The sequence below is a fragment of the Lethenteron reissneri genome, chromosome 34 (genome assembly GCF_015708825.2).
Source record: "Lethenteron reissneri isolate LAM-NWPU_2019-01 chromosome 34, ASM1570882v1, whole genome shotgun sequence".
Lineage (NCBI taxonomy): Eukaryota > Metazoa > Chordata > Hyperoartia > Petromyzontiformes > Petromyzontidae > Lethenteron > Lethenteron reissneri.
This window is the reverse complement of record NC_083812.1, coordinates 15,877,852-15,898,227: the sequence shown is the minus strand read 5'-3', so window position 1 is coordinate 15,898,227 and position 20,376 is coordinate 15,877,852. Positions and strand designations below refer to the sequence as shown.

Here is a 20,376-nt window from a genome sequence, read left to right as displayed (position 1 = left end):
GAGGGTTCTCGAAAGTGGGTGTGGCTAAGGGCGGGGCCAGCCACGCCACGGAGGATATAAGCCGGGTCCCCCAGAGGGACCGGCTGCTGCTGTTCGTCCTGAAGAAATCTACATTTTACGTTCTACGTGGACCTGGTCCCAAGCTGGGATCCTGACCGTTGTAGCTACTCCCAGTGTAATTAGTGTAGTTAGCCTGGTGGTCTACCACCATAGCTTGTGATCTGGTAAAGGGGCAGTTACCTCTTTGTGTTGGTATCAATAAATGTGTTGCCTCCAAAGAGTACGTCTGCGACTCAGTTGAACTCACTACACTACTATAAGCTTGCTTCTCATCTATCCATTATTTTCTAAGCATTTTTAGTTTTTAGGTACAATATTAGGTACGCAATTGAGGTACTAATTTACGAAATACAAGTACGAAATACGAAAAAAAATCTTACCGCACCGTACTGCCACCCTTGATTGGATCTCACAATCGCTGAGTCGGAACCACGGGAAAGCTGGAAGGCTGCCAGGCTGTGAGCCGGCACTAGCGATTGCTCTGCAGTTCTCTATATAATAAGATGTTTTCAACCAATTAGAATTCATACACACGTGGGAGGAAACTGCAGCACCCGGAGAATACCCACAGGTGTGAGGAGGCAACACTGTATCCCATACAGAAGGAACAATGTAGAACAACAGTCGACACTCTGCTAGACTGCATTCTGCCGGCAGAGCCAGGGTATGGCACCTCGATGCCCACGGGATGTCGTTTATGTGATCCACCAACCCTGGCTTGCACAATCCTGGATTACAGGGATGCACAACCACATGCCTTACAAAAACGATTTTAAAACATATTTTTTATTTTACCAAGTGAGGTGCACGGAGCTACTTATTTTTCCAGCAGCGACCTGGCTACAAATGATAGCTCAACTAAGTGGCTTATCACGTGGATATTTATAGCAGCCAAATACTTTAAACGCGTGATGTTGATTCTAAATGTGGAGGGAAAAAACCAGAGGACCCCAAGAAAAATCCACGCGACCACAGGGAGAACACGCAAACTCCAAATATACAACAGGCGTCAGGGTCAGGACAGAACCCCATGATCTCTTGAATACCAGGCGAGGTAGTTAACATCGAATATGTAGATTAACACGCAGTCTCTCGCGACCAATATCATTTATAAAATAGGTTTTTTGGGGTTAGATAACGTAAATATAAATGTGTCGTTAAACCCTAGCCCACCCGACACAGCCAAATCGTAAGGTTTGTCACGTAAACAGAACATGCTAATTCGTTACTAGTACAGCACACCGGTGTGTTGGAGAGCTAATGCACAACGTGTAATGTTGTGTAATTTACGCGAACTAATCCAAAAATCCTATCTTATGGATCTAATATATAGTCTATAAATGTTTTACATATGTATTATGCATGTACCGATAAAGAAATGAATCACATGTAAGCTATGCTTGTGCTCACAAAACATGGATTGAATGTGTGTGAGAATCAATTGCCTACTACTTATGCAAATGATATGCAAACAATATGCTAATGATAATGAAGAAAACTTCACAAATGACGCACGATAAATGAGAGACAACACAAAATTACACGAAATGTAATTTTTTGTTGAATCGACTCATGGCAATTCTTTGAATCACTGGAGGTGGGCGGGTACATTAATATCATTATTATACCTATCACATGGTATTTATGTTTAACATATACAAGTATGAAAAGTAAGAATAGGTTGTACCCTTTTTGACAATAAAACAGGATGTGTTAGGATGTTCAAACACCAAATAGAATCCTCTTGCAAGGAATCAAGTATGTATTAACTACACACGATACTTGTGGTGAACATGCAAAGAAACGTGCTCTGATAATACATTCCTTTTCTTTACCGATTGGCCTACACCAGAGACAGCCTTCTTTATGGCCCAGTCTCACCAGTGGCAGACCAGAGAACGCAAAGTCAATGCACGTATCAGAGCATTTATAGCTCGGGGTGAGCAGCGATATCACGGGACCTTTCGCCAGTATCAAACTGGCAACACATTCCTGCGGAGGGAGCTGGTAGGAACGTTGGGTTGCTTGGTCAATGGCCAGGGTCAACGGCGGCGTGGTGTATTCCGAAAATATGCCCGACTGTGAGGATGGGCACAAGCCGGCGTGAGTAGGTTAAACGTTGAGTTTTATAAGGGCACCACGGGGTGACAGCCCCTCCCCACCCAGCCCCACCCCTCCCACCCCCCAGCCCCTCCCCACCCTCCCCACCCAGCCCCTCCCCACCCAGCCCCTCCCAATCCAGCCCCTCCCCACCCTCTCCTCCCCACCCAGCCCCACCCTCCCCACCCATCCCCTCCCCACCCTCCACTCCCCACCCAACCCCTCCCTCCCCACCCAGCCCCTCCCTGCACGACGGACACAATAATCCCCTGTGGGCTGGTGTAACCAGAAGGTTCCTACCAGTAAGAGAGGTCCCATAGATATAACATATACAAGGTATATTCTAAACAACATCACAAAAGCATGCTCCACAGACAACTGCAGGCTGCCTCCTGTCTCGTTTGACGCGGACGGTCCGGGAATTGGCATCTTGTGTTCGGGTGGCAGCAACTGATTTGCGCCGACAGCCGGTGCTGGTATTGTGTCAAACTCTATCATTGTTTACTTGCACAGTTTTGATAATAGATCTCAGCGGAACAAAACAGATATCCCACGTTTTGTCCGCAGTAGAAACGGTGGCCTAACCCTAATTGTAGGTACGGTACATGTACTGTAATTGCTGCATCTGTTATGCAAATGGGTTCACCAATTGTGTGCAAAGCGTTCGCACCTATGAAGTCGTCCTTAAATGACGTCACGCACCTAGGGGGGGGGGGGGTCAGACATTTGTGACGATGTGTGACGAGGGGGGGGGGGGGGGTTTGAGAAATGTGACGTCACATCAAAATGCGCAACTTTAAGTAAATATAGACAACACGTTCTACTTAATTAAATAGACGTTTAAATTAATGTTTTCTCCTACAACATCAGAGTGCAGCGCCACATTAAATACGCACTACAATGACAATAGTTTAAAGCGATTTGAAGCATGATTTATTTTGGGGGGGGGCAGAGCTTTGTGACGTCATATTTGAGGGGGGGGGGGCTGACTTTTTGTGACGCCGTGTGACGAAGGGGGGGGGGGGGTCAAAAATCGTCAAAAATCGCGCGACGTCATTTATGGACGGCCCCTAAGTCGCGTTAACGTCAGCAACGAACTCAGAAGCGGTCAAATGGGTCCAGTAGTCTTCCACTGTCCTCAGAGCTGCTTCTCACTCGAAGCCGAGTCCGCGTTTCACGACTTCGCTGAGCGAGCGGTCCCCGTCTGCTTTCAAGATGGCGAGGTCCCTCTAGTGGCTGATGGAACTGACTAAACCCGCAATGAGGAGTTGCACGGATTGCATTGTAATGCTACATATTTTGTATTCATTGTTGTTCGGTAATGAACACAATCGCTTATTTGTTATAATTATTATTTGTCTTTATGGTTACTGTTATTTTGGGGTAGAACAGTGGCACAGCAGTTAGCACACTGCGCGATGAACCCGGCGATCTGGGTTCGATAGAGAGCCACGATGGACGTGGGTGGCGAATAGAATCTGAACTGCTCCTTGCAGCCCCTTCGCCAATCCACAATAACCAGTGTGGTGAAGTATCGCTGAACAACCTCCGTTATTGACGCAGCGTGGGTTAACAAAGGGCTGTGCATGTTTATAAATCACCGACCTATTTTATTTACTTATAACCAAAAGTTTGGTCTGCTCACTTTTCCATTGGCTTTAGCGTCACGCTCCAAAGGAAGTGAATTGCTTCACTCACTCATGGTGGGATCTTAAATGTTGAACGTTTAACATGAGACTTCACTGTCCCATGAGCAAAATTTATGTACGTTGTATGTTGAACTTCTTTCGCACCGCACACAACCAACTGTGATAATCGGAGGTACTGGGGGAAGGACAACAAACTGAACACAAAAAGCAGTTCTAAAGAAATCAGTTTTCAATCCAGATTTAACCAATCAACTTCTGGACCATAATTTTTAGGGGCCCACATTTTTTCTCAAAATAAGCAAGGATGAGACCTACATTTGTGATATATTATCTTTACAGCCCTGATAGAACACGACCACTGCACCAAAGTGGTCACGCTTGTGCCACACAGATCATGGGTTTGAATCCAAACGAGGGTGCCTGTGTGGAGGTTGTATGTTCTCCCCCTGTTCTGGATGGGGTTTCTCCCAAAAAAAACGATGTAAATAATATTGGCCAAACATCGCAATGCTGAAACATGGCCTACAAATGACTCAATTGGGATGAGGCATATCAAAATCGCCCCCCTACTGGAAAATTAAAACTTGGAACGACCCTCGTGACAAAGCGCCTTGAAGCTTAGTGAGGCTTTCCTAGGTAAACAAGCATACTAATTAAAATAGCGATGTCTGTTGTGTTGTAACAACAACTTTAACACTGGAGTTTAAAAGCATTTCACAACTCGTACGTACGCCGCGGGTGTAAACCGGGCACAAGCACGTGTGTGACATTCACTCTGCCCAGAATGGGCGAGGTAATGGATGTATTGACCAGACCCAAGTCATTTGCGTAACAATTCCAGTCTCGCTCATGTTTCCATAGCGCATTTGTACAATTACACAAGCCTTCTAAAGATAGAGTTGTCAATGAACTTTCCGAAAACACACCACCCTCCCACGCCTAACAACGACCCCAAACATTCAATAACTATTTAGTTGAGTTGTATCACTTCCCGTATTTGGTTATTACTGTTTCTCTGCTTACGGTAATTTCACTCACCATCCAATTGTGGTTCAAATATTTTTGCCGATATTTTCATCACTGTCGTGTCGAAATACATTAAGTGCCTCAAGATGCTGAGGACAATATCACAATTTGCAAAAACTTTGCTTTTGCTAATATTTATAAAAAAATATATGGAGGTCTGCAAATTCCTTCTCCATGGACCCACATTCACGACTATAATGAGCCAAGAATGTCCGTGTGTCCCGCTCGTGACGTCACTCCACGTCGGCCAGCCCCCCCTCATTAATAATCATGAACAGGTGACGTCCTCCACATGGATGCCCCCCTCATTAATAATCATGAGCGGGTGACGTCACTGCACGTGTAGCACCTCCTCCATTAATAATCACGAGCAGGTGATGTCACTCCACATCGAACAGCCCCCCCTCATTAATAATCATTATAAGGTGACGTCCTCCAAATGGACACCCACCCCCCCGCCATTCATAATAATTAGCGGGTGACGTCACTCCTCACGTCACGCGATCTCCGTAACGCTGTTGAGACATCGAAGTAAAAAGGGCGTCATGATGAACAAGGGATTATTACCTTTAAATGAAATAAGTCTGCGTCACCGCGGCCTTATAAATTGCACACGAATGGATGCAATTAATATCACGTCGCGGTCTGCTTTTCGTTTGCAAGTTTCAGCTTTACTGCAATACACCCGTCCGAGGCTAGTCCCATGATGTCCAGCCCTTGCACACGCCATGTAAAAACAAACACCACACCGCCATCAGCACGATTTGCACCTTGCTCCAAATAAAGCGAGTGGGTAACTGTCGCAAAACACGGGGAAATCTACACGGTCCCTGCGCTAGCATTTGCCATTTTTGGGCCAGCTCTCGGTGAACTCTCTTGTCACATACATCCACATGGGACTCTATCCTGCCTGCATTGGCAACCTGTCTTCCCACATTCAGCCTACAACCTCGACAAAGACCGCCCGTATACCATTAATAGACTGTTTGGAGCAAGTGCTGTTACCGAGCACCGATGAAGGCCGGCACGGCGCTCCAGCGCACACAAGTCTCATCAGCAGCCTTGGAATTTCAACATCTGGCTCTGTGGCTGTGTGGTGGAACCACTAGGGGTCAGCCCTGTACTGTGCACCACGTGATTCTTGTCTCGGTGCCCCATGTCACAGCGATTTCGTTCTAAAAAAAAGAGCATTGAGGCGGCGCTCTTTTGCTCCTTTACAGTCCTGAGCCAGTGGTGGAAATTATCCATTCCTATGGCAGGAGCAAGTCTCTCCATTGGACAACCACTTCTCCACAAAGTGGTGTTCACTTTAGCCAGCATGGTGATGGGCTGAGTCAACCCCCAACCAGAATTTAAACTCAGAACCTCCAACTCAATTAATGAATATAATCTTTTTTGGTCAAATTTTAACTACCTTGTGTTATTTCTCGTTTTCTTCCATAGCAATTGCAGAATTTGGCTCACTCGCTCCAAGTCTATAATGACCATATAACTCCATACATAATTAATCATGCATTATTGTACAAATTATTGTATCCACATATATGTAAATAATATATTTTAATCCGTGAATGAATGCATCATTAAATGCCCAATGAGTATGAGAATTAAAACAAACAAATGCCTTTGCATTTGAGCAGAGCTCGTCCCAGGTCGCTAAGCACTTCAGAAACGGTTTACTATTGAAATCTTAGCAGCTTCTAAAGGTGATGATATACAACAGGAAATTACCGTTAAAACACATACCGAGTATCACTACAAAAACGACACCGACTGTAATGATCCACGCTTATGTTGAACCCTCGCAGCATCAATGTGTACTGTACTGGGTCACTATTAAACTCGTACATTTACCAGTGTACGAGTTCCATAACTTTTCTGTTCGATTTTCAAGGCACTCGTAGGAATGTCTCAAAATTGGAAAATGCCTCAAACGATACTGACAGCGGTTATACAGAAGCAGACTTTGTATTCGCGGAGGAAACGGTAACATTCAAAGAAACCTCCTGAACTCATTCCATTTAAGCAACAGATCATTTCGGTAAAGTCACGTAGATAGGAAAATAATAAAACAATACATAACGACGTTTCGATCACAACAAGCGGTCGTCCTCAGGTGAAAAATAGAAAGAGAGAAACATGCCTCTGTGACGAGGCATTATAAAGAGGGAGAGGGGGGGAGGGGATGCCGCAAAGAGGCGAGAGGGTGGTGATAAAATTCAGAGGGCTTGGGTGAGAGAGAGAAAAGAAATGTGACAAGGACGCCTAGATATCAAACTTAACAATATTTAGAAATGTAATGCAACTCAGAGAGTCGGCTAACACAACAGTTAACACCCTACCTGGTTGATCAACGTCCTTCCAAAGATTGCTACATTTTGCATCCATCTTCTCGGTTGACATTATGTCGGAATTGTATCCCCACCCTCTCGCCCCTTTGCGGCCGCCCCTCCCCCTCTGTATAATGCCTCGTCACAGAGGCATGTTTCTTTATCTCACCTGAGGACGACTGCTTGTGGTTGCGATCGAAACTTCGTGATCTATTATTTACTTATTTTCCTATCTACGTGACTTTACCGAAATAATCTAAGAGTATGAAATCCTGCAGTCACGAAAGCTTCTCATCAAGATTGGGTCTCATCACGTTTAATTTATACCAATTTGGAGAATAAATATGATGCGGATGATTACTTAACTCACTTAAAATCAGAGATGCTACCTTGGTGCTACCGTCAGCGCACCGGACTTGCAATCTCCCAGTACGGCAGTCGAAACAATTGGGGGACATTTGAACACGTCGGCTTTCGCGACAAATATCATCCTTAATACAGGTTTTTTTGGATTAGATTGTGTAAATATATAAAAGTGTCGTCTAATCTGGCTGTCGCCTGATGAAGCTAGTTTTAATTACTGGTGAAACTTTGTTCTCAGATTGTAAATGTTGTGGCTTTGCTCTCCAACACACCGGTGTGCTGTACTAATGAAGAATTGGCAAGTTCTGTTTACGTGATAACCCTTACTAGTTGGCTGTGTCGGGCGGTGGCGGGTTAAGCAACACATTTATATATTTCCGTGATCTAACCCAAAAAAAACCTGTATTATGAATTTGGGGAAAGTTTCTTAAATCACAACGTCTCTCTCCAGCCAGCGGTAAACGTCAAACAGTGGGGTTGCATATGGTGGGGTAAAGTTCGGTTACCCTCATTTCTTCTAACTCTGAAGAGGCCCTCTAGAGCAGTGGTTCTTTACCTTTACTGCAACTTTGCACCCCCCTTTGTTTCTCAATCGTTAAACAAGTATGTTAATAAATTAATCGGTTTAATGGAACAATGTAGTTGTACTTATTTACCTTCTAAAAAAATCTGGCCACGTCTCGCATCCCCAGAAAGGGCATCTCGCACCCCCCAGAGGGTGCGTGCACCCCAGGTGAAGAACCACTGCCGCTTGAGCGTCTCCTAGCGGAGGCTTTTCCACCAGCAGTGTTGGGAGCAAGCATTGCAAGGCAACACCTTTATCCTTTACTTAACATCACGTGTGAGCTTGCTTTTATAAAACATCTAAACGCTTTCTGTGAGGGAATGTGGAGCCTTCACAAATTTAAGCACACGCATGGGAACTTCACGATAAACATGTGCCCTGAGCTACAGATAACAAATTAACTAGGCCACATCTTGAATTACAATCTAGGGTCAATCGGTGCCACCAGCGATAATTAACTCGGTCCATCATCTGTGAAAGCTTGGCAACTTTCGTTGTTGGGAGGTTGCCTGGAAGCCAGGTGGAGGTTACAGCAAATCCCAGCAAGCCAGCATCTGTCTCAAAATATCTGATTCGCACTGCACAGTTAGAATTAAAGTGTTTCGCCTTGTCCTTACATCACTTTTACAACACCCTTTTCCCCGATATGACACAAATCTTGATTTGAAGCTTTCGTGACTGCAGGAATCCATACTCTTTGGTTCTTTCTGTGAAGTCATCTAGGTAGAAAATAAAATAAATCACGACGTTTCGGGCGCAACAAAAGCATCCATCATCAGGTGGGAAAGCATCGTCTGATGATGGACGCTTGTGTTGTGCCCGAAACGTCGTGATTTATTTTATTTTATACCGACGTGACTTTACTGAAAGAACCAAAGAGTATGACACAAATCGTTATGATTTAGAAAGACAAAGTCGTGGAGAAAAGCGCTGCAGAGGTAAACACAGCAACCTTGCCATAAAAAAAGTTATTCTGTATCGAGAAACAACGGACTAAAACCCGCTCGTTGGATACTAGACAACGTTACCATGGGCATGTCTTTGCCATCGGTGACTTCATATATTGGTCGTGGTAATCAATGACTGAAGCGAATCAGGCAACAGCAACCGCCATTCGCCACGAAGTGACTGTGACGTTACAATGGCACGTGTGCCAGGTTAGGTGCAGACACATTCGTTGCCACCCACACATCTCAATCTTTGACGCAACAGAGCTGAACGTTTTGGTTTTTACTCCTGGCAGAGGCAATTTCAGCGAAGGGAAGGAGCCAACATTTCTATATTTTTTTCAGGGCAAACACCAAAAAATGTAGGCATTCATCTGGTCAAGTTACCTATGAGAAGCGCAGTTTCCACCCCTCTGATGCCTGTGGTCTCTCATTTGATTAAATCTGTGGTCGAGCACGTGGCAAGTTTAGTAAATATGACAATCAAAGGGCCTATTGTAATGTTACATTTTGCTCATATTAAAATGAATATAAGGGTGCAAAGATACATTTCCCCCCAATACTTTTTCCTACAATTGCTGTAATGTACGTACGATTGCAGCAATTGACTGCAACAGAGTGAAGACACGCTCGTACCAAAGCAGTGCTGACCATTTCCGTTCATATGCACCTCTTGATAATGGACATGACTTAATTTTATATTGTGGAGTTTTTATTGTCAGAGATTGTGGATTATTTACATTTCAATGACTACATCTGGTGCGAAAAAATAAAAGGTTTGTTCCATCAACAAATGTAGTATGAGGATATCAAGACTTTTTCCTGCCAAATCCTCACATTCGAGGGTGATGTAATCCCAAATGAGTAATTCGCAGACAGTTCTTCAGAATTGGGATGTTTCGGCCAATGCCTGTTACATCGGTTTTTTTTATTCACAGCGATGGGAGGACACAGGAACGATCACGTGGGCACGGCTGTGCTGCTGTTCGGCCCTCGGCATATTTTTCGCGTCGTACCGTGCGTCGTTCGTCAACGATGTTCCACCACTGGCTCAATGCGCTCGGAGCGCCATCAACGTGGGCGAGGACATCTCCTCCTCTCTAAATGTTTGAGAGACGGAACGTCCGGATTCTTCTAACTGTAGCCGCTATTAAAATAATTTCACAGTCACTGATAAGTCAGCACACACTCAGACCCACTCTTTCACATTAAAGTGAGACAATCTAAAAATAGTCAAACATGCATTATACAGCAGCCTCGCATGGGGGAAAAGCATTAGCTGCTCAGATAGAGCGGATGAGATATTTAGTGCCGATTCACTTTCAACTCTGAAGATTGCCGAAAGACAAAACATGTCTAACTGCTTACACAGATTTATAACACTAATTTTATAAGTAGTTGACAAGCCATAAAATCAACAAACGTTAACCATGGCCATTAAACATATTGTGCCGGTTCTAAAATACGTTACATGTATATATTTTTAATGACAAAAACAACGTGGCTTATTGGAACCTTAAAAAAGAATGTAAAACCAGATCAGTAGGGTAATCATTTCTGTGGTCCGCGTCTCCATACGAGAGCCTGCAGCCCCGCTATTCAATCCGATCTCACAAGCGACGCCACGAACGCTTGTGAGTGACAAGTTAGTTGGATGTCCAAGATAGCTGCGACCGCACGGCCCGCCGACAGAAAACAAACACTGCGGCGAGCAGCAGCTAATCATCAAACAATGTCAGCCACGTACCACCTTGGGCGGTGGTGCAGAACGAGCAACGGCGTGCGTGGAGGGCGTAGGGGGGGGGGGCGCGTGGGGGGCGTAGGGGGGGCGTGCGTGGGGGGTCTCCACGTGGCCGGCTCGACACCGCCATCTACGGTGGCCGCGGGCGAGAGTTTACCTTGGCAGAGCTGAGGGCGCCACAGGCCCTGCCTGGCAAGCCACACGGGATATGTGGCAGGCGCGGTAAAGCGTCACGCGGCAAAATTTGACCCATGTGCTAGAAATAAAAGTAGGCGTTGCGTGCGTGCGTGTGGATTCATAATCATGGGAAACTGTGGTTTATGGGTAACTGTCCATCATTTTTACATTGTAGTTTTCTTTTGTACATAATAAAAAACTAATTTATTCTCAGAAGACAATCGATTTACCCTCTCTAACCTCGGCAACTGCTTACCCAAAGAGGCAAATAAAGCTATTCATCGTTCAATTTTAATCTTGTCTGACAAAAAAAACCCAGATATGGGTTATTATGTAGCCATAACAGAGGCTTTTTTTGCTGGAAATAAATTAGGTTTTTAAATGAGAAAATGCAACATTTACTCTTTGCCGTGGATTAACATTTGCATCGTATTCACCCGCGAGTCAACAGGGATGACGTGTGCAGCTGCTTCAGTGTCATCAGTGCTCTACCAGTAACCACTTTCCAGACACCGTATAACAGTGGAAGCTTTGCGTAAGTACAGCATTATAGCCCAGTGACTTTAACAGCGAACTTTGCATTTTGAAAATGCAAATCGTGTTTTGTGTAATGCTACAAAATGACACTGTCCAGCAGTGCGAGCAATAAACAATCATTCCTAATGATATCGCTAGACTTAACTATACACGTAGCAGCTGCAATCCGAGTACTTACTGAAATAACGGCCAAGTTAATCAATGTCGGCCAGGTAAGGAATGTGTAAATTCACCAATTAATGAAATAAATAAATGGCATTCCACTCAGTGGAAAATTATGCAGTCACCTAAGTTCTCACAAACTAATGCCTAAATAAAAACATATCGAAGGGATCCAAACCATTAAAAATGATAGAACAGGTACACTGAGACTGCATATGGGCCCTCCAGTGGCCAGGGTGCTACTGCAGGGTCCACTTTCTGCTCCGCTTCCTACCCCCCCCCCCCCTTCTCTCCCCCCCCCCCCTGCAGCCGACCTCTCCAGTGCTGCCTCGGTGGCCCACTTTACTCCAGTGACCCGGGTGCTGCTGCGGGGTCCACTTTCTGCCCCGCTTCCCCCCCCCACCCACTTCTCTCTCCCCCCAACTGCCGAGGCCTATACAACCTCGTGCCACGGCAGATCTCTCGCCTACTTCAGCAGTTTTTTTCTTGCTGTGGTTGTCCCACCTGATGACGATTGCTTGTGTTGCGATCAAAACGTCGTGATCTATTATTTTTCTACCTACGTGACTTTACCGAAAGAAGCAAATAGTATAAAATAGCTATCGGAGGAAAAGTCAGGCACTGAGATAATTTCACCAAAGGTATTCACGGCAGTATTTGACAATATTTGTATTCATGTAATTAGAGAAATCAAGACCTGAAAATGAATGTGCTGATGACATTCATTATAAAAAGCCACAGGAAATGACTTTTGCAGCACGATGATGTGGGGAGTCCTTCATCCAGCAGTGGATCACGATGATGACAAATCTTAAATTTATATGTATCGTTAGGCTCATGATACATTAATTTAATCTTGTAAGAATCAATAATAACCATTTAAACAAATCGGATACATTTAAGCTAACGGAGAAAACAAAACTTTTCGAACGAGATGCAAAAACAGAGATCGGCGCTGGCGCTATTTGCAAAACCTAAACAAAATATTCAGTCCTGAATTGGACTGCGACCCCCAAATGAAGACGACGCTGCCAAGCGGGGGTGAATCACGGCACGACGAATGAGCATGTGACCAGCCCCGTAGTACATCACGCTCACACGCCACCGACTCATCGGCACTTATTGTCAGGGCCTCCATTCTTATCACATTACCATGGCCACCCATCATTTAACAATTTTTTTTCACTTTTTCCACGACATGCTGACTTGCGCGCAGTTAACGAGGTGTTAATGGGCCTGGGCTGAAGCGACAGGGGCATGCTTGCGGGGTGGGTGCCAAGCATGTCCGATCTTGGCCAAGGGGATTTCCATGCCAGCGAGTTCTCCAGATGCCTCGTACTTTGTTTGGGAGGAAGCATTTCATCGCCAGCAGGTGCGTGAGGCACAACTTTCCAAAAGCATGGTTTTGCTTCTCCAAGGGAAGGGACATCACATAAAGCACCTCCACGCCTCTCCGCACTACAGCCAAATCATTTGAGCGATCTGCGGGAGATTAATTATTAAAAGTGCACGCTATACATCACCGCATATTGTGAATAGCACCACTCTCAGTGGCGCTGCACTCACATTAATTTATAACGTTCCAAATATTTCTCCCCTTAATTTAAAGGGAACGAAACACACAGGGTCATGGTTAAATGTGGCGCTATTAAAAACGACCAGCCAAAGTGGGTATTGTTTTTTCAGGTAAAAAAAAAACATGACATTTCAGAAATATAAAAATTCCACCATTTAAAATAGACTACAAATCCCTCTATTTATCCTCATTCATTGTTGGGGCAACTGATGTCCGTGAGCGCCTATTAAGGTCAGCGCAAGCTCCACGCGTGGCTGCATTTGTCTCCACCGCGCCGATGTGGGCTCCGTACACACGGTGACATCACGGTTGGCATGGGGCCTGGGTGCCATTTCCCTCACCTTCGTGGCCTGGCACCTGGGTCTCTGTGGCCCGTGAGCCCCTGGCGCAGTGGCATCATCGCCTGCCTACTGGATGGCTATGCCACTCTACATACACCATGATTGGCACAGTTGGCAATGTACGGTACAAAAGAAGTGCAACACTGTCCATACCGTGCATACTGCACCAGGTACACGTTCAAAGCAAGAGCAATTACGGGAGGCAGCCAGGGTTCAGAAAAAGGTACACTGATGTTGTGCACGGTTAAGAATCAAATGTGGCATACGCACACAGTCACATATCCCCTGGATAGGCACTGACACTTGTTGGGCCAATATGCTGTGAGTGAGCACCTACTAAGGTTTGGCAGAGTGTATGAAATGGTTGTGTGGCCAGCACTATGTGCCGATGTTAACTCACTGCACCAGGTACCCATTTAAGACTGAGCCAACCTAGGGAAGGCCCAAAACACTCTTGCCACTTATTTTCGACTGGGAATCTCAAGTGGCCAGATTCACAGCAGTGTGCCACGATTGTTCTAATTTATTTGCAAATCGTATCCTCTCCTCCAACTTTGTGGTTTAATTCAAACATATATATGTACTCTTTCCAGCCAGAGTACCTCATCCAGCTGTGATGCACACAGAGGGGCCACCGGCACCAGGGCCGTAAGAAGACCCCGCGGAGTCTCAGCGGCCTCCTCCGCACGGTCGCCCACTCTCCCGCCACGCCCCCGCGAAATCAAAGACAAAGATCCCATGGATAGTCTTACACTGTTGGGGCAAGTGCTGTCAGCGGGAAACACCTATGAAGGGGTGGTTGGTGACCATCACCACGTCCCGGCCGTCTTTGTCTCCCAGTGGTAAAGATAATAGTCACTGGTATTGGCCGTGAATGGGAATCGAACTCGGGTCGTCGGGTTAGTAGCGCAGCGCGCTAACCGCGACAAAGACCCCCGTATAGCCTTAAACGACTGCTGGGGAAAGTGCTGTTAGCGGGCACCTTTGGATGGCCAGAATGGTACACGAGGGGGTGAGTGGCCAGCACCACGCCTGGCCGCCTTTGTCTCCCCAGTGGCGATGATTACACACTGCACCAGGTAATCATTTGAGGCTGAGTCGACCTAGGGGAGGCCCATTACCGATTCAGATAATTGCCACTGGGTGTTGTCCATGAACGGGAATCGACCTCGGGTCGTCGGGTTAGTAGCTCAGCGCACTGACCGCTACAAAGACAACCACACAGACACACACACAAGTGCAGCAAATGCACGCACGTAGCTACGTTGTTACAATAAGAAAACGCAAACAAACCCCATGCCGATATTTGCGGTGGCAGTTTGGTATCGTGCTGCGAGAATGGCTTTATTGAATTTAACAAAGGGGTAGATTCTAATTTGACAGAAAATATCCCAAAGAAGCAGATGAGGCAAACGAGAGGAGGACTTCCTGTATGTCAGCTTTGTCTAAATGTGGCTGGGAGGCGATAAAGATGCCACCCATTTCCCTCCCCCCTCGCTGTCGTTAGCCAATAAATCTTTTAGCCCGTGGGCTCTGAGGAGTCTTATATGAATTTGTCTTCACAGACAGCTTGCCTCGGTCAAGCCACATGCTTACATCCCATTCACTACTATAATTAACCAAGAATGTCTGTGTGTCCCGCGCGTGACGTCACTCCACGTCGGCCAGCCCCCCTCATTAATAATCATGAACAGGTGACGTCCTCCACATGGATCCTCCCCTTCATTAATAATCATGGGCGGGTGACGTCACTCCAGATGGGGGGGGGGGGGGGCGAGGCGCCTCCTGCCCCCTCCTCGGCGTAAACTCACAACCCTCACTACAAAGGCAGAACCCTCACGTCACGCGATCTCCGTAACGCTGTTGAGACATCGAAGTAAAAAGGAAGTCATGATGAACAAGGGATTATAACCTTAAAATGAAATAGGTCTGTGTCACCGCGCCCTTACAAATTGCACACGAATGGATGCAATGAATATCACGCCGCCGTCTGCTTTTCGCTTGCAAGTTTCAGATTTACTGAAATACGCGCGTCCCTGGACGGGCAAAAAGGCGAATTAATTAATAAGTGATTAAGCCCGTGACCAATTCGCCCGGAAACTCGACCCATCTCGTCAGATCTTGGAAGCTCAGCAGATTTGAGCCTGGATAGTGCTTTGATGGGCGACCCTCCACCCTGCATGCCTGGTTGTCACAGGTGGTTGAGCGGTGTGCGTTATGTGGGAGTCAGCAGAGCACAGTGCAGAAAAATCAATTGTTGCACTGTACTTCTATGCTCCGCATCTTCACCAACACGCATTGAGCAGCGTGGTGAGGTATGGACGAATAACCTTCAAGACCGTACGGCATGCAGAGGCCCTTACACATCGCTGTGGATTGATAAAACAGGCTGTGCATGTTATCCATCTACATATTAATAATAGATGAGGATCGACTGGGTTAGCGTTATCAGCAACAACAATGCTTTATCATAGCAACAGGTGAAACAAGAGGTTGGGGATTCAGTGGTCACGCTCTCTGCCCTTTAAATTATCAATTAATTTCCAAATTAATCAAAGTGACCTCTGAAAAGCCCTGATTAGGGCTTACTGTGCCTTAATTAGCGCCCAGGTGGCCCCTCTGCTCTGCAGTTACATCCGCAGGTGCAGAGTTGCATCCCCGTTGCAGCCCTGTTGCAGCCGCGAAGGCAGCAACAGCAGACGGGAGGGGGAGGAAGAGGAGGTTTCCATTCACCCCGAGCAGACTTCAGCAAAGCCTCCGTCCAACCGAAAAGAAAGTCACACCCCAGTCGCTCAACGTGACCCATCGCAGATATCCGTGCGCGTCAAAGGGTAGGGATTTCGTTAATTGCAGTTCAAACAAAATCCACGAAGGGAAATGAAAGAAAAACTCGCAGTTTAATTTGAAACGTCCGTTGTTTGAACACGAGAGCAACAGGTTACGCTTACCCAGAGGCGCGATGCATTGGAGCAGTCTGACACTCGTCATTATCAGGAGCAGCAGCCATGATCCACCCGCTGCGAGACGACGGCCACACCGAGTCGTCGCCATTCCTCAGGATGCAACAATCCGACGAGCTCCTCCTGCACACGAGCCTGAGTCGCCACTCTACGTGCGTGATGATGAGTTCTGTCCCATAGGTGGTGCGTTCTATCCTCTAGATGGTGCGTTCTATCCTTTAGATGATGAAAGGCGCTTGAGAGGTGTACGTTATTTTTATTATTATTATTCTTCGTACACATTTGAGCTTTTGTACCACGTTCCTTGTGAATGTACATGGTTAAGATCGATAGGTCATCGCCAGGTAATATACAACACACTGATGTGACGAACCAAGTGAGCGTTTAATCTCAGCGTGTGTTCCCTGCTATGGCATACGGATCAGAAATGCGTAAACATTGGGCCATCCTTAATGAGGCATTCCATAGCGCTATGGTTCCATGAGAGCTACACTTGCGGAGACGATTGGTATGATAGCCTGCAGCAGCAGGTGTCTATTGGTGAGACTAATATAGCTTGTCAAGAATATTTATTTTCAAGGGCCATTACAATTTTAATAACCGTCAGCGTGAGACGTGTATAGCATAACATTATTGTTTGGGTGAAATCCTGATGGCTGCAGCAAAGATTCTATCAAAGTCCTCCTGTTGGAGACGAAGAATAATACTCGAACCTAACAATTATCTCTTGAAGTGATAAGCGAGCGATTACCTTCTGAGCCACAGTCATTTCTGAACGTGAAATTTAAAACCGCGCGCCGCGCTACGAAACCGGTGGCCTGGGTTAGACTGCTGGCAATGGCTTACGTCCGTGCTGAATGTTATTTGAACCGGCGCCAGGTCTCAGGCTGCACAAACTGGCCTCAATTAATACAGTAAATTCAGCTGTGACGGTCCCACCTGATGACGGAGATTTGTGTTGCCTCCGAAACGTCGTGATTTATAAATTTATTTCTATTATTATTTTTATTATAAAACTGTATTATTTATTTAATTTTACCTACGTGACTTTACCGGAAAAAACCTAAGAGTGTGGCTATGATCAGCTTGGTGAAGGATTGTCAAACAACCCACCAGCAGTGCCTTGACAAAGCGCTGTAAACAGCCTAGTCTTTACACACGTGTGTGCATATACACACATACAAAAGTCTCCCTGTAGCCGTACTAATTGCAGGGGCATGTGCTGTTAGAGAGCAAGCATCTATTAAGGCCGGCACTGAATACGAGGGGTGGGTAGCCACCACCATGCCTGACCGCCTTTGTCTCCTCACATAAAAAGAGAAAAACGATTCCCCTATAGCCTTAACATACTGTTGGGGCAAGTGCTGTTAGCGAGCACCTACGGAGGCCAGAACGGCACACCAGGGGGTGGGTGGCGAGCACCAAGGCCAGGCCGCCTTTGTGTCTCCCTCGTGGCGATGTTTTTACACACCGCACCAGGTACTCATTTGAGGCTGAGTCGACCTAGCAGAGGCCCAGAACCGGTTCAGATAATCGTCACTGGCGTGGCCGTGAGCGGGCAATCAAACTTGGGTAACTGGGTTCTTAGCTCAGCGCGCTGACCCCTGCACTTTGCTTCCTACTTATACACAGAGACAATGGTGGGCATGTTCAGGGGACACCGACAACCCAAATGACTTGCCCCATCGCCATGGCAACTGGGGAGCGCTATTGCGTTACCGTGGCGACGGGCTTTGCCCACACATGCCGTCTTCACGTTGCCATGGGGACCGACTCCCTGATGCTGGGGTCCCACGGGTGGCTGGGGCGCATGCGTATCACACGCACGCACCTCTGCGCGTAGCAGGACACAGCTGCCTGGAATTGCATCCGTCAGCCGTCACTGAATTATACATCCTCTAGCCAGGGGCAATCAGCAATGCACACTTTACATAACGTCACCCCACAAGGCACATTTAAATCTATTCCTGTGGCTGTGGCCAAAATACCCCAAAAAAACCGATCTATTTTTTTTACATTTTCCCATGGATAGATGGTTTCATCGCAGAATGGTGAGGAGTGGCAGTGGCTTGGGGAAAGGCTTCATCCAGCAGTGGATCGACCATGGCTGATGATGGTGATGATGGCATTTTCCAATGAACTACCGATTATCCCTGCCTGCGCTTTGCTTCTTTGTCACCACAAGCCAGCCGCACATGAAAGGAATAAAGTATTCAAAGTGAAGTGAGATTCATTTCCCATTATCAATTGATTGAAAATTATGTAAGACGCAGTATCTCAACCAAACCATGATATACTGTTGCACTGCCAATTAAAAGCTTCTCAATCACACAAGTGTCCAAATGTCGACTCGGAAATGTGTTTGTTCACAGGGATAACGCAATGTCACATCCAATGCTGCAACCGTGTCGCGTGGACATGGTGATGCTTCCATTGCAGCTGCATTCATCCACACCTGATGAATAGTTTTTTACATTTTTATACATGCCCAAAGAGCAGCCAGAACTGAGACTGATTTAAGGCAATGCTGACATTTTGGTGCCACTGTGCGGCATCAGATAGGGCGAGGATTTCCAAGCTCAACTCGCCCCCTGACCAGAGACTCCATTGTATGTCCGCCGCATCACAACCTTGCTTTGGTCAGCATCGACGGTCATCGTTGTTCATGCTTCAAATGACTACCTACCATCTTTAAATATGACGAGGTGCCTCATTTAAGTCAGAATCAGAATCTTTATTTATTCTGGAGGAATCCGATGAGCTCTAAAGTTCCTGTTCACAGATGTCCAGAAGTGGTGGGTCAGAAAGTTGCAACAACAAACAATACGAAAACACGATAGGAAATACAATTATTTGGACAGGTAAAAAAATCACTGAAAAAAAATCTGTTTCTTTTAGCAGGTAAAGCCCACTGAGCTATTAGCTTCTTTTTCAGAAGCGACCTGGCCACAAATCATAGATCGACGAAGTGGCTTATCATCGCGTGGAAATTTCAAGCAGCCAAACAATCCAATGCGATTACCCCCTGCAAGTCCACATGGCGACATATCCAACTCTGCTGTGTTGAGTAGAGCACCGACTCCTTCACTTTGTCCGGCCAGGTGGCTCAGCCATGGAGAAAGCAGCTCACAATCGGAAGGTTGAGAGTTAAAACCCAAGTTTGGTGCCAGATAGACTTTCCTCCACCAAAGGAAGGTGGAATTACCACCTCTGGTTTAGGGCAGTGAGCAGGAGATGAGGACCAGCTCAATGTTTATTTGAGCAGGAAATCTCGGGTCACGTTTTGACCTTCACGTTAATACTTCACGCTCGTTTAGATTATTTCTTTGTACACACACGTTTGTACATATACGGTGACAATAACAACAAAGGCCATTCAACGCATCAAGCTTGTCTTCTTCAGTTACCTTACAGTGTCAAGATGCAACTGTAAAGCTCTCAAATGTATGATTACCGAAATGTTCTACACTTGACATTTTTTTACATATTAATTGACCAGGTAAGGCCCACTGAGATGTATCGTTCATTTTCAGAAGCAACCAGCCACAAATAATAGCTCAACGCAGTGGTTGATCATGGGGAAATTTCTAGCAGCCAAATACTCTAATGCGTGACGTTGATTCTAAATGTGGAGGGGAAAACCGGAGGACCCGGAGAAAAATCCACGCGATCACAGTAAATAAGAGAGGGACATGCAAACTCCAAATATACAGGCGTCAGGGTTGGGATCGAACTCACGAACTCCTGTATACCAGACGAGGTAGTTAACATCTCTACAATACATACACACTCAAGAAACTACGAAAGCAAGGCGTTTATCATTCATTTAGAATGTTTTACAT

The 20,376-nt window shown here is 46.1% G+C and overlaps 1 protein-coding gene across 3 annotated transcripts in view; it reads right to left on the bottom strand.

Moving 5' to 3' along the window:
* The window catches only part of LOC133350739 (ankyrin-3-like), a 263,868-nt gene that overhangs the window by 163,425 nt on the left and 80,067 nt on the right, over positions 1-20,376 (bottom strand). The window contains exon 1 of one of the 3 annotated variants that reach the window (XM_061565440.1): positions 16,523-16,675. The exons of the other annotated variants lie outside the window; for them this stretch is intronic. The gene's annotated coding sequence lies outside the window, so the exon portion shown is untranslated. Of the gene's footprint in view, positions 1-16,522; positions 16,676-20,376 lie in introns of those variants that run through there. 3 annotated transcript variants of the gene reach the window in all.